The sequence below is a fragment of the Labrus mixtus genome, chromosome 3 (assembly GCF_963584025.1).
Source record: "Labrus mixtus chromosome 3, fLabMix1.1, whole genome shotgun sequence".
In the NCBI taxonomy this organism is placed as follows: Eukaryota; Metazoa; Chordata; class Actinopteri; order Labriformes; family Labridae; genus Labrus; species Labrus mixtus.
The window spans coordinates 2,717,954-2,731,559 of record NC_083614.1 but is presented as its reverse complement, the minus strand read 5'-3'; the positions used below and the strand labels follow the sequence as shown (position 1 = coordinate 2,731,559).

The 13,606-nt window shown below is 41.8% G+C and overlaps 1 long non-coding RNA gene across 1 annotated transcript in view; it reads right to left on the bottom strand.

Annotated features, from left to right (window-relative positions):
• LOC132972063 (uncharacterized) overlaps window positions 1-9,843 on the bottom strand; it is a 31,392-nt gene extending 21,549 nt beyond the window's left edge. The window contains exon 1 of the long non-coding RNA XR_009672853.1: window positions 9,319-9,843. This is a non-coding gene — a long non-coding RNA (uncharacterized LOC132972063). The remainder of the gene's footprint in view (window positions 1-9,318) is intronic.
• Between the last annotated feature and the right edge of the window lie 3,763 nt (window positions 9,844-13,606).

Below are 13,606 nucleotides of genomic sequence, written 5' to 3'. Positions count from 1 at the left end.
CTGGGTTCCCTGTGTCTGGCTTTCAGCCTATAGTGGCCCTGTCTGCACGGCATTGTGGGATACCTGTAGCCTACACCTGCCCCTCTTTAATTACTTAATTGACACGTGACACCTTCACTCTGCGCCGGTAAGCTTAATATTTTAACATCACTTATAGAATGAGTTTCTCTGTGGTGTCGGGCTGAACATGAGGCCCAGATCAAATGGGCAGTGTAGTGGAAACTAGCTGATGGTGAAACCTGTAAGCCGACAGTCTGCCAGCAAAACCTACTGGCCTACTTCTGCCTCTGATAGTCCGACATTCACAAACTGATGCTCACCTTCCAGTTCTTCAGGTGATGCTGGGTAGTCGACGCTTCCTGCCTCCACCAGGTTTTTCCATCTGAAGATTAAAAACAATAACAACAAAAGAGTAAAACTCTCTGACTGTTCACCAGCCATCACAGGACTGACATATAGAGACAGACAACCAAGCCGGAGTACCCGGAGAGAGTCCACAGTATGTTATAAATAAAGCGACACCAATGATGACTTTAATTAACAAACTTAAGTTTCACAGGAAAATTGTATAACTTAGCAGTGCAACAAGGTGAGCACTGTGAGATTGGGCCCTGTAAGGGAAGTTTCCTACAGTCCCCCTACTGGCCTGGGGCCCCAAGCAGTTGCCTGCCTTGCCTGGTTGACAAGCAGTGCCTCAGAGAGGTTCCTGTGAGATGGAGATTCAAACCATGAACCTTCTCGCTGTGAAGCAACAGCGCTAACCACTGCAGCACCGTGCAGCCCAGCTCTTCTAAAAGCTTTTAGAAATGTTCACACAAGTTTCAAGGAATGTGGGCTTTTCCTGAAGTTAATATCAAGGTGCATATCAAGGTTCTGATCAAAAGACTTTCACTGATGACTCATGCTCTGTTTACTGCAGCGCAATGAGGACTGAGAGTATTTAATTTTCCACACCACGTCATTGAGGAATCCTGGAAATGCTCCCTGCTGTTTAAAAGCACATGGATTTCAGTTTAGAGAGAAGTTACTTTTAAAACTAACCTGATAAAAAAATGTTGAATGCAGCTGAGACACAGTGCTGCAGAGCCAGTGGAAGTACACGCATTAGCTAAAGTTAAAATCTATCAGCTTGCGCTGTGGAATAGAGGAGCAGACTGAACTCGCATCTGGGGAAATATAGCAGTTAGCCACCAACTCTACCTCCAGGTTATAAAAAATTTAAATAAACACAAGAGTTTCTCATAGACAACAATTCACCCCGGTTCTCTTTCACTCTCAGTTCATTCACACATGGAGCATTCACTCACAGTAATACTCTGCTCTAAGCTCTCAAACTTGTCTGGACCTCACAGGTGTTAGGACTCAGACTCATCTCTTACAGTAATCCATATTGACAGTGTTATTTTTCCTTGTCTGTGTTGCTGGCTGTGCTCGTAGTGTCATGATTGGGTCTCATTTAGTTTTGTATTTCAGCGTTTAGGTTTCCATGTTTTAAATTTTCCTGTCCATCCTAGTGTTGCTCGTTTCCCTTGTGTGTTTTTGTCTTAATGTTTCATAGTTTTGTCTTCAGTATTTCCTGTTTTATTTTGTCATTTATTATCCTCGTGTATCTTTATGTTCTAGTGTTTTGTTACATTCTTGAGTTCTGTGTGTCTTTAGTGTTTCATGATTTAGTTTATAGTTGTCCTCAGTGTTTCTTGTATTCCTTCCTCTGTGTGTTTCCCTCCATGTTGATTACCCTCATTGTCTTCACCTGTGTCATTAGTCTCACCTGTGTCTGATTACCCCTGTGTCTATTTAGTCTCTGTGTTTCTTCCCTCGTGTTGTCAGATCATTGTTTTAAGTTGCCAGTGTTGTTTGCCGTATGTTGGAGTGTCAGTGTTTCCTAATGTTTCTCAGTGCTTATCAGTTTTCGGATTTTCTCAGTTTGGAAATTTTGATAGAAAGTTTTAGTTTTTGCCTTTTTGTTGAAATAAATAGTTTTATTAGTTTATTCTGCACTTGGGTCCACCTTCTTGTTTTCCCACACCTGTGACATGTAGACCTTAGAGGCTGCTCTGCTGCCGCTAAGCTCTCTGTAATGCTCTTCTTTATAGTGACCTCTGGTTTTATTTCTGTCTTGACTTTGACTCAATCTCAAACATGTTTTAAGTAGTCAGAAGACTAGAAAATGAATATACAAGCTCAAGTCCATTTACCACTTCATCCCCCTGATTACACCTTCGAGACATTCAGATTGAAGGCCAGGGGTGTAAATATCGCGGCTTGAAATGGCAGTCTGAATAGGGCTTGTACGCATTTTTAACGAGCTGGATGCAGCAGGAAAATCAAACCAGTTTAAAAATAATTCACCAGATAAAAAGTTTCTCAGACAGTAATGAACAAGTCTCAAATGAAGATGAACAAAATAATCCTTCAAAGATACTTGGATCAAAGCCGGAGTACTTAATATGTTTCATTGAACATTTCAAAGAATGACTCAGAGACGACACAGAAGCTTTCAGGATCAACCCCCCTCATTAAAATAAATTACAACCTGGAGGTCTTCAAGTGGAAAATGATCTAACCCTCTGTAGTGTGAGTGGAGCCGTCTAACGTCTCGTTCCTTACTGTGTTCAGGCTTTGGTCACAGTAAAATAAAGTTTGTGATTGATCGTTTGCTTTGATTGTTTTTTTTATCTTTGTATCTGAATGGTCGTAAAATGGATGGATCGGGTACAGAAGGTGATATGGATCAGATTACACAACACTGACTGTGTTGTGTGTGTGTGTGTGTGTGTGTGTGTGTTTGTGGGTGGGGTGGATTATGACCTTCAATGGCACACTTTTCTCAACTTTGCATACCCCCTATTATGTAATCTTCCGCCATAACAGAAGACAGAGACAATAAACCTTCTCACTTAAATATAAACAGAACATGTAAGGGTTGGGAGGAGCCATCAGAGACCCATTTCATTTTTGGCATTCTTAAAAAAAAGTACACAAAAAATCCTACTTTGTACGTGTACCTTCATGTGTGAGGCTGAACACACTTTATGCAACACAGACTGTGACACAGTGTGAAATATTCAGAAACAACGTTCATGTTATCAGAGGGAGACCATGTTAGCCTTAATCCTGCATCATCATAAAACACAGTGTCCTCCTGAGCGACATTCTGTTTGTTGCCAAAACAAAACTTTCTCTGCTGAGCAATCTGCATGTTTGTTTGTCTGCATCTAGCTTGAAGAAAAATATTTCTGCCTGAAACAAAAGAGGACCAAACCATCAAGAATATGCAGCTTTAGACTGATTTGATTCTGGTCCTTACAAGCAGAATACCAAGAATCGCCTGAGGAAAAAAGACAAGTCGGACATGTACAAGTTATGGCTTGGTTTGATGTGAAGGGTGGTGGGACGCCTATTGTATGTAAGTTTGTTTGTAAGTTTATAAAGGTCACATATCCTCCTCCTCTTCTTCAGTTTAAATAAGTCTCAGAGCTCCTCAAAACATGTGTGTGAAGTTTCTTGTTCTAAATCCACTCTGATCCTGTATTTGATCATGTCTATAAACCCCTCTATTTCAGCCCTGCTCAGAACAGGCTGTTTCTGTGTCTGTACCTTTAAATATGTAAATGAGCTGTGTCTGACCACGCCCCCTCTCTGGAAGGGCTTGGGTGTCTCGGTCTTTCTCGCTCCATGTCCTATGGTTTACGGTGAGAAGGCAGACTCAGAACAAACACCTAGCTGTGAGAGTGTCACCCACCTGGGGGAGGGGCTACTGCCCTTTGTGATGTCATGAAGGTAAAATCTCCAAACGGCCTGTTTGAGCACACATTTTCTGAAAAGTGGAGCAGGCAAAAGACGGAGAGGATGGACTTTTCTCATCATTGGGGGGTTTGTAGACGAACTCGAGACACATGTTAGAGTTAGAGGAACATGGAGAAGAGGATTTTGAATATGTGACTTTTAACTTTTAACAGAAGATGTCCTTCTTATTTTGCAAGGATTATGTTGGTGTGTGGTTGACATGATGGGGAGTGCAAGATCTTTGTAATTTCCATAAGTTATTGGCAAATCTATCTTTTCCTAACGACCACAGCAATAGCATGAAAACAGACTGCTTGAGTTTTTAATAAGTCATTGAGTTCATTGTATCCAAAGCCCCCAAAGTCCGTTTTATATCCCTAATGCTGCATAAACACAAGCATCCAATCACACATGGTGGAATAAAACGGATTCTATCCCTGTTTATGTGTCCGCAGTAACAGTTGAGCCAGCACTGTGTCTGCACCTCTTGATGGATGTCTTCAAGACATTTTTATATAAATTGAGCCTTAATAAATGGAGTGGGTCTGTTTGGATTTCCCAGTGTGAGCGTGACTGATGTGGATGTTATTGTAAACTCTGCATCAGGCAGACAGCGTCCACCAGATGAGTCTGTTCTTTACACTCAAAGGTTACCGGCACAGTGAAGTTTTACGAGATCATTTTAACTGTAATCATCAAACTTAAAATCTCGCACTTCTTCCCCAGACATTGGGCGCTGCAGTCCGTCCATGTTTCAGGAGCAGCTGATTAAAACATCATTTTCTCAGGTTATCTTGAAGAAGTTAGCTCTGTTTACAGGAATGCCTCAGGCCGTTGTTCTTAAAAATCTGTGTTTGTAGAACTAAACTCACTCCATATTTCAAGGATCATCCTTAGCTTCTATATCAAGCCCTCGACATTATGTAGCAAAAGACAAAAACAATAGAGCTACACACATCACATCCTGCTTCCTCATACTGAAACAGTTTACACATGATGATACAGTGAAACTCCTACAGAGAGAGAGAGAGAGAGTAAAAATATAAAAAACAAGTTCCTCTGCTATCCCAGTTTAAGGCTTAGGCCCTGACACACCAAGCAGACGGCAAAGAACGAGTGGCAATGAAGGCCGCCTGTGTCGTCGCCTCACGTTTTGGCCAAAAAGTTTAACTTGAAAAGCCGACGGCCAACCATCACCTACAAATAATACCGCTGTCGGTCACCACTCGTAATATAGGTAGTTCTTTTCCAGAATAATGTCTGATAAAAAGTAGAAAATGGCGCTGGCGCTGTCAGCTCTTGGTCTTTCAGTGGAAAAAGAAAAGAAGAGGCGGAGGAGACAAATAAGGAGAAACCACACTAATGGGTGAAAGCATGGATACTACAGCGGCATGCTCAAGGGGCTTTACTGAACCTGAGAGGAGAGCTGGAGATAAATGAAACCTCCCAACAGCCAATCAGAGAGATTCCTCTCACCGACGTTGAATCGGCCGAAAAAAGGCCGACGGGTAACGATTGAAGCCGGACACACCGCAAAAACTAGGGCGACGACCGCTCACTGCCGGTCAAACTTGGACTGAAGGCCCGTGTCGATTCTAGCATTTTTTTCTGAGCGGCAGCGTTTTTTTTCAATTATTGCCAATGAGGAGAGAGCGTTCGCAGCAACAGGCAGCAGCTGGGAGATAAAGCGCAGCGCCCAGCGTCTTTTTTCAGAGCGCTCCCCTTTTTTTGAGCAGCCACTCCAAGCACTCAAGTTGAAAATCTTTCATCTGTTCAGAAAGGCGCTGTTGAAGTCACCAGCACTATTTTCCAAATATTTGATATTCCCCATATTTTTTCGGCCTACAGATCATGTCACATCCTCCTCGCTCCGTGTCTGATCGGGAAATAAACGATCTCTAATCTAAAACATACAGTAAAATGTAACAGAGCAGTGTCTGTCATACAGCGGCCGTCGTCAACAGACTGTTGTCATAGAGACAGGACGGACGTGCAGGGCTTTTCCTCTCAGTGCACAAACGCTTCATGGAGGTGCTCCCGGGCGCACAGCCAGCACTTTACTGCCCGGCAAAAACCGCCAGGTGGACACGGAGTCTTAAGGTAAGCTGCTGAGAGGCATCCTCAAAACTCCTCTCAGAAATCTAACATTTTGCTGTGCATCATTTTAACGATCTAGAAAAGTAGTTTAATAGGGAAACAATAATAAACACAGGAAGGTGACATCATATTCTCATACTGTAGATATCTGTATATGAACCTGAGGCCAAAATGTTCTAAAGTTGATGATCACTATCAAAAACCAAAGAAGTCACTGAGCTTTAGTGTGGAGCATGAACATGCAGGCAGTGAAGACCCTTTGGTCACAGCATCGTTTGTTTGTTTACAAAGCTGGTGAACCATTAACAGAGTGGTCCTACAATTCTCACACTAATCAGGTCTGTAAATTCAGATTTTGTTCATAAGGCCCTGAATTAGAGGTGGGCGATATGGGAAAAATATCATATCACAATTTTCTTTTGGCAAAATCACAATCACGATTTTATCACAATTTTTTTCATACTGAACTTTAGACAAATTTGTAAGTTACTGACCAGTTCAACCAAACTTATTTCCCTGTACAATGTTTTTAAATGCACAAAAACTATGCAGACAAGTTTAATCTATTTGAAAAACATCTTTGTAGGAGGTCTGGAGGTCTCTCACCCAGAACATCTTTAGCAACAGAAACATCTTTCCCTCAATTTGATCAATATTTATGCACAATTTGAAGGTTTTCCTCACCACTTTGAAATAATGATTGAGTCCTCTTTTTATTTTCATCAGGAACATTTTCACGCAGTGATGCATTCATTTAAAAACATGTAGACTTCAAGTTCTTGTGTTTCTGTTCTATTTTAGCCCTGCAGAGTTCCTACAGCTGTAGCTTCATACAGGCTCTGCAGCCTTTGTTGTTTTTTATGACATCATTGGACTAACTTTAGTTTGGTTTATATATAATCAAACATAATACAGAATGTGTTCATTATGTGACACATGATCAAAGTAAATTTTACTGACAGAAGAGTTTAATTCATAGAGGGGGCGGGACATCATTGATTGACAGACAGACAGTCACCATGGTTACTCACTCTCACCTGCCTGCTGCACACAACGGGTAACGTCGTTTAGCGTAATCCCTCTAGGTTCCGTTATCACAACAGGTGAGCTTCAGGTGGAGAGTCAGTTTGGAAAAATATCAGAACAGTTGCATATAACCGGGATGGAGTTGTTTTTGCGGACTAATTCTTAAGTTTCGTTTTCGTTTTTACCGCTGCGGAAAGGAGGGGGGGAGACGCGTCTGTGTCGGAGCATAAACTGCAGCATGATAGAATAAACACATAAGCCCAGTTCTACGATCTCCCTGCTTTGGCAGATCGTCAGCAAGTTAAAATCCTTCACGATCTAAGATCGTTATATCGCCCACCACTACCCTGAATCATCTCTGTACTCTGTTTGATCAAGTCGGCTGGCTTGCAATGTCTAAAACCATTGAGAGTGATCATCGACTCTAGGTAGTGGGGCGGGGGGAGAGACAGCTCTCTCCAATGTTTTGACTTTGGACTGCAGTACCCATTTTAAACACTAGGTGTCAGAGTAACATACTGCTCCTTTAAATAGGAAATTAATACAATAACCCACATAAGATGTAGAGTGTTTCAATTACTGCACGCTATAAAAAATTCAAAAATGCAAATCTTTCTTTATGTCCAGGTCTCTCACACACACACACACACACCAGGAGCCAATGTAGTGTGAATAATAGTTATGTTATTGATTTACATGTTTGTTCATTCACTGAATTTGGACCTCGATGGTGATAAATGGGGTTAATAGGTCAGGGGATACGGGTAGGTGTTTATAGGTCATGGGTGAACAGGAAGTTAGTGGCATATTGTGAAGACACAGTTCTTCCCATGCACGTAGTTTCATACTGGTAATGGTAAACATACTGGCCTCAGCAGCAGCACTGAACAATCTGGTTTTATATCATCACTTCATCTTCACGCTCATTCTTTATCTGCTTCATCCACTTTTCCATACACCTTTGCAAGCGACTAAAAGCTGGAGATGAACATTAGATAGTCACACACACAGAGGTGGAAGTGTTCCTATGCCTGTCAAACTTCAGACAAAGCAGGCCACTACTACTCCACACGTTCAGGCTCACAGCCCTCGTCTCGCTCACCTTGCACTCATTGCAATCACTGTCTGATTTTTTAGGTGAGGCTTTTGAAACACCTGATTTCAAGCTTCGTTTAAACACACCTGTTGTAAAGACACACGACAGTTTGTGATCAAGAGAAGCTACTCTGGAGATCTTCTACGGGGACTAAATATTGTGATTCGGTTCTGTCGTTTCCCCAACAGTTAAATCATCCAATAACCAGGAAGAGGTTTTTCTCTTCATGCTACAGTACGGGTCGTGTCAAATACTGGATGACCTGAAAGGTATGAACCCTGCATACAGTGGTGGTTCTAGACCACTTTTACTGAGGGGGCCAAACAGGGGCCAGTTGTTTTGTCAGAGGGGAACATTAAACCCAGGTGAAAATAAACAAAGATGATTGCTTTAAATATATATATATATTATTCCAAATAATAGCACTCATCATTAAATACCATGATTTATATTTGTTCCAGTAACAGAATTTAATACTAGATTGTGAGTCAGGTTGTTGAGTCACATATTGTGTATGTGTTATTAGGGGGGGCTCTTCCTTTTGGAGGGGTGGTCACAGGGAGGACCAAGCTCAGTGTTACAGGGGCACTGGCCCACGTTGGCCCATGCCCGCATATAAATTTAAATTACATGTTTAACGTGGTCGTAAACAATACAGAGAAGAAGACATTTCTGTCAATGATGGTGATCTGATGACCCAAAACCTTTAAGTAGGTCCACTACCATCCACCAAATGTCTAGAACATGTTAGCATGCTCCCTTCATGGCTTGATTGTTTGATACCAGCTGGCTGATTTGGCAGAGCGACCTACCTACTGGTCCTCATGTTGAAACAGTGTTATGACCCACTCAAGCAGCACTGTGGCTCTTTGCCTGCCTGCCTGTGGGGTATTTCATTGCCAAGCAAAGTGCATGATGAATTGGTTAGAGAACAGACAACAAGAAGCATGATCATGAAAATGATGCAGCTTGAAACATGTTGTTGGTATTTCCGTGGAAATCAGGTTTTGGAAGTTGCACTGCGAACAGACCTGTCAGAAGCACATCTGTCTCACATCTGACGCCAAGAACCCCGGGCAATTCTGTTATTCAGTCAACAGGGACAAGATAAGTGTTTGGAAGGGATGCTATGATACAATGAGAACATATTTCCTTAAACACACACAGAGTAAAAAGATCAATGATGTGACTGACATCCTGAGTGACGTCCCCCCGTCTGTTCCTGCAGGGGGCGCTGGAGTCCCATCGATGGCGGTCTCCATGCTGGAAATGCTGTCTCAGTCTAACTTTCAGTCAACCTAACGACAGACTGAGAGCTGGAGCTGAGGCGGGTTTTAAACCTCCTGACAAACCGTTACACCACGCCCACCTGTCAATCAGGTCAGCTACACGCCTTATTGTGAATAACTCTTATTCTTCATCAAATCAAAACTGATGAGTCATCAAAACATTCACCCCCCGTACAGTGTGTGTCGATCGAGACATGAGATAATCACACCTATTTGTTTTTTTGAACCAGGCTGTAAACATGTTAATCTCTGCTGTAAAAACAGACTTTTTAGAATGGGTGTGTATGTGACTTCCTGTGCTTCTGCAGCCAGCCTCTAGTGGACACTCCAGGAACTGCAGGATTTTACACTCCAGCATCGGCTTCATTTTTCAACACCGGAGGATACTGCTTATTCTTAACATAAAACCTGTACACGATCAGCATAATGATGCTGACTCCTGGAGAAGTTGACCGATTCTTTGAGTGATGTCATGATTGACAGAGACTGCTAACATCTGCAGCTCCAGCATTGTAACTGAGTAAGAGAATACTCAGCTATAGTAGAGTCTGTGACCCTTTCTCACTTTTAACTCACTGCACATAAATGACCTGACATAGCAGGATGCTCTTAAAGATGGCCGTTCTGAAAGTCTGCTCCTGTGTTTGTCTTGTTATGAAATAATCAGTTAAAGGTTGTTCTGTACACCTGACAGTCAGCACAACTTTCACTGTCTTTAAGTCCTGCCTTCAACTCCAACAACATTATCATTTAAAATAACTATTAAACCTCTGTCATGGTGTGTATATATATATATATTTAAGTCACACAGCAAGCATGTAGTATCTCCAACACTTGTCAGTGCACCCGTCCTTTTTGTAACCTATATCCTCTTGTCAAAATAAAAGCTTATCAAGAGAAGGCATCTTAAGTCACATTCCTCCCCACATGTAGTATTCCTAGCAAATAGATCGTCTCTCTACAGAATACAGAGAACTGTTAAACATTGTCTTAGAGAGAGACACTGGACAAAAAGCAAGTCACTGTTGAGTCCAACAAACCTTTTTTTTTCTCGTAATGTTTTCCAAAAAGGATTCTCGACTTCTGTTTAATCAGAATCTGCTGAGTTGTCATTTTAATTCTCTCAAAGTGTGCAAGAATGTACAGTGGGTAATGAGAAACAGACAGCTGTAGAAATGAAAGGATGAAACAGGAAATTATTCTCCTCCTTGTATGGTCCAGTGTGTGCATGCAGGAGGCTGCACAGGCTAAATGAACAAGTTAAACCAGATTTCATTTCTAATTTTAAAATCAAATCCAGAACAAACTCCATCAAAGTGATAATCATCATATTGACATCCAACGAAGTTTAGCACCACTTTAGTGTGATGTGCGCTATTTCATCACAAAGGTTGTACAGATATCCTCCATGGATTCGTCTCTTTATGGAAAGTCATAAATGATGTTTAAACAGAGAACTTAGGATCTTGTTTAATGCACGTGCTGCCTTTTTTGTAGGAGACAAGATTTCTGTCAGTAAAATCTTCCAACGGATATAACCTTCCAAAATGAAACAAAACAACTATCCCCTTAAATGCAGCTTACACACTGTGAATTTAATATATTTAATATCAAATGATAAGCCTCCAACCTTTACTGTTATCATTTTAAAGCAACCATTGATGGTATCGAGTGTTATATGAGATGGAGTTAAAATAAGTTAGGGGCTGTGTAGAGCTGTAAACATCTTCAGACATCGTTTATTCATCTTCTGTTTTTTTTTTAATCTCTTCACACTCAAACATCTCCTGACACATTATTCAGTAAGTGCATGTTTAGACATGTGGAATATCTGCATCTGCAATTATCTTTTTTCAACACTTCTTTTTTGCATGTCAGTAAACGACATGCTTCATGAAGTTATCTTTTCAGGCATTCATCTTATAAAGAGAAGAAGCGAGTAATCCTTCCACATATAGGTCTATGTCTTGGGTTGAGAAACTTGCAGGCTGACCTCAGGTCAGGGCACTGACAGACTCACTAAACGCCTTTCTGGTCTTCACTAGTCTTACCTTTGCAGAGTTCGCTCGCCCTCCCGATCATGGACGTGATATGAAAAGGCAAACTGCTGCTTTCCCTTTGCTGTAATAATCCACACACACTCGGCTCCTCTCGGTCTGCGCTGCTTCCTCGGTTATATCCTGTCTCATAGTGGCGCAGTCCTGATCCCGGTGCTCCTCATGACCGGAGACGCTGTCAGAGTGACATCGCTGACCGCAGAGCAGATCCTGCGGGACTCAGATCACTGCTGTCAGAGCCGAGCCGAGCCGTGCCGAGCCGTGCCGTGCCGCGCCGCGCAGTGCGTCCTGCAGCAGGACAGGTGAGGTTGAATAAATACTTCACGTCCGCGTGTGTGTATGTGTATGTGTGTGTGTGGTATTTAATACTCTCCCAGATCACACAATAATGGTTTTAAAGAAGTCAGCAGCAGCTACATAACTCATCTACATCAGAGTGATGACACACATCAACAGAAGGAACTTATCGGCCACTCCCACAACTTTTTTTTGACGTCACATGATAGCAGCGTATCCAGGGGAGTTCTGAGCATTATTTATACACTGCAACTTTTATCCCATAGATGTGTTTATATTTGTACATGCATGTTTGTACCTAAAGCGCTGTTTCAAGGCTGTAACGATTTATCAGGCAGCTCTGGGTCAAACACATTGCCCTCATGTTGTTTTTAAACCTCCTCTGCAGTCCACACTGTGTTTACTGTGCACATGCCATGACACCTTTCAGTTCCTTCTAGAAGAAAAAAGAAAGCAGGATTGTCATATAAAACACCTAAATGAAGCAGTTTGTATTCAAGTCAGTTTTGCCTGTGACTGAGAGAGTGATATAAATGATCCGCCCTCTGTATCTGACTGTGTTTACGAGTAGACATTTCCATTCATGATGAAGTTGGAAGTTCCTTTTTATTACTCAACTTTAATATTTTTCTCTTTTAATATAATGTCTCTTGATGCCTTGCCCGATGGTGCCTCATTATAACCTTATAACACGCTCTTCATCCTCAGAGCATCAGACTCCCCTCCACAGGGCAAACATGGAAGTAAGGAAGAGCGTTGTGTGGACAAAACCATCCAGACTCTACAGTCTGGATGGTTTTGTCCTGAATCAGGAAGCGTAGGGTCTGGAAGTTGGTCTTGTAGCTGCAGAGGTGCCATTTCACTTCTACAATTCTTACAGACACTTTTATCCAAAGAGACGAACATTAGAGAGTAAGTTCAACACCAGTGAGGATCTAGAGAAGAGGAAACAACGTCAGGCTGTAAACAAACAGCTTTAAATCTGATGGGTCTATAATGTTTAAAACACTTTACATTTAAATCTGCACACCTTCATTTACATGTTTGTCTCAAATAGATTCCTTAAACTTTAAAACTGCACACTGATGTGTTTATATGTTTGTCATTCTTTCAGGTCGTTTAATAAAATACACTAGACTAATAAATACACTGATTACTCAGTTTATAAAAAAAGAAAAAGAGGTGATTCTGGCTCAGGTGGTAGAGTCGGTCGATTCTCAACAGGAAGGTCGGGGGTTTGATCCTCAGCTCCTGCAGCAACATGTCTGATGTGACCCTGGGCAAGACACTTAACCCCAAGTTGCTCCTTCTGATTCAGAGGTGGCGTGTGAATGTGTATGAATGGATGAGTTAATACTGATGGACTCTTTACTCAGCAGCCTCTACCATCAGTGTGTGAATGTGTATGAATGGATGAGTTAATATTGATGGAGTCTTTACTCAGCAGCCTCTACCATCAGTGTGTGAATGTGTATGAATGGATGAGTTAATACTGATGGACTCTTTACTCAGCAGCCTCTACCATCAGTGTGTGAATGTGTATGAATGGATGAGTTAATACTGATGGACTCTTCACTCAGCAGCCTCTACCATCAGTGTGTAAATGTGTATGAGTGGATGAGTTAATACTGATGGACTCTTAACTCAGCAGCCTCTACCATCAGTGTGTGAATGTGTATGAGTGGACGAGTTAATACGGATGGTCTCTTTACACAGCAGCCTCTACCATCAGTGTGTGAATGTGTATGAATGGCCGAGTTAATACTGATGGACTCTTTACTCAGCAGCCTCTACCATCAGTGTGTGAATGTGTATGAATGGATGAGTTAATACTGATGGAGTCTTTACTCAGCAGCCTCTACCATCAGTGTGTGAATGTGTATGAATGGATGAGTTAATACTGATGGACTCTTCACTCAGCAGCCTCTACCATCAGTGTGTAAATGTGTATGAGT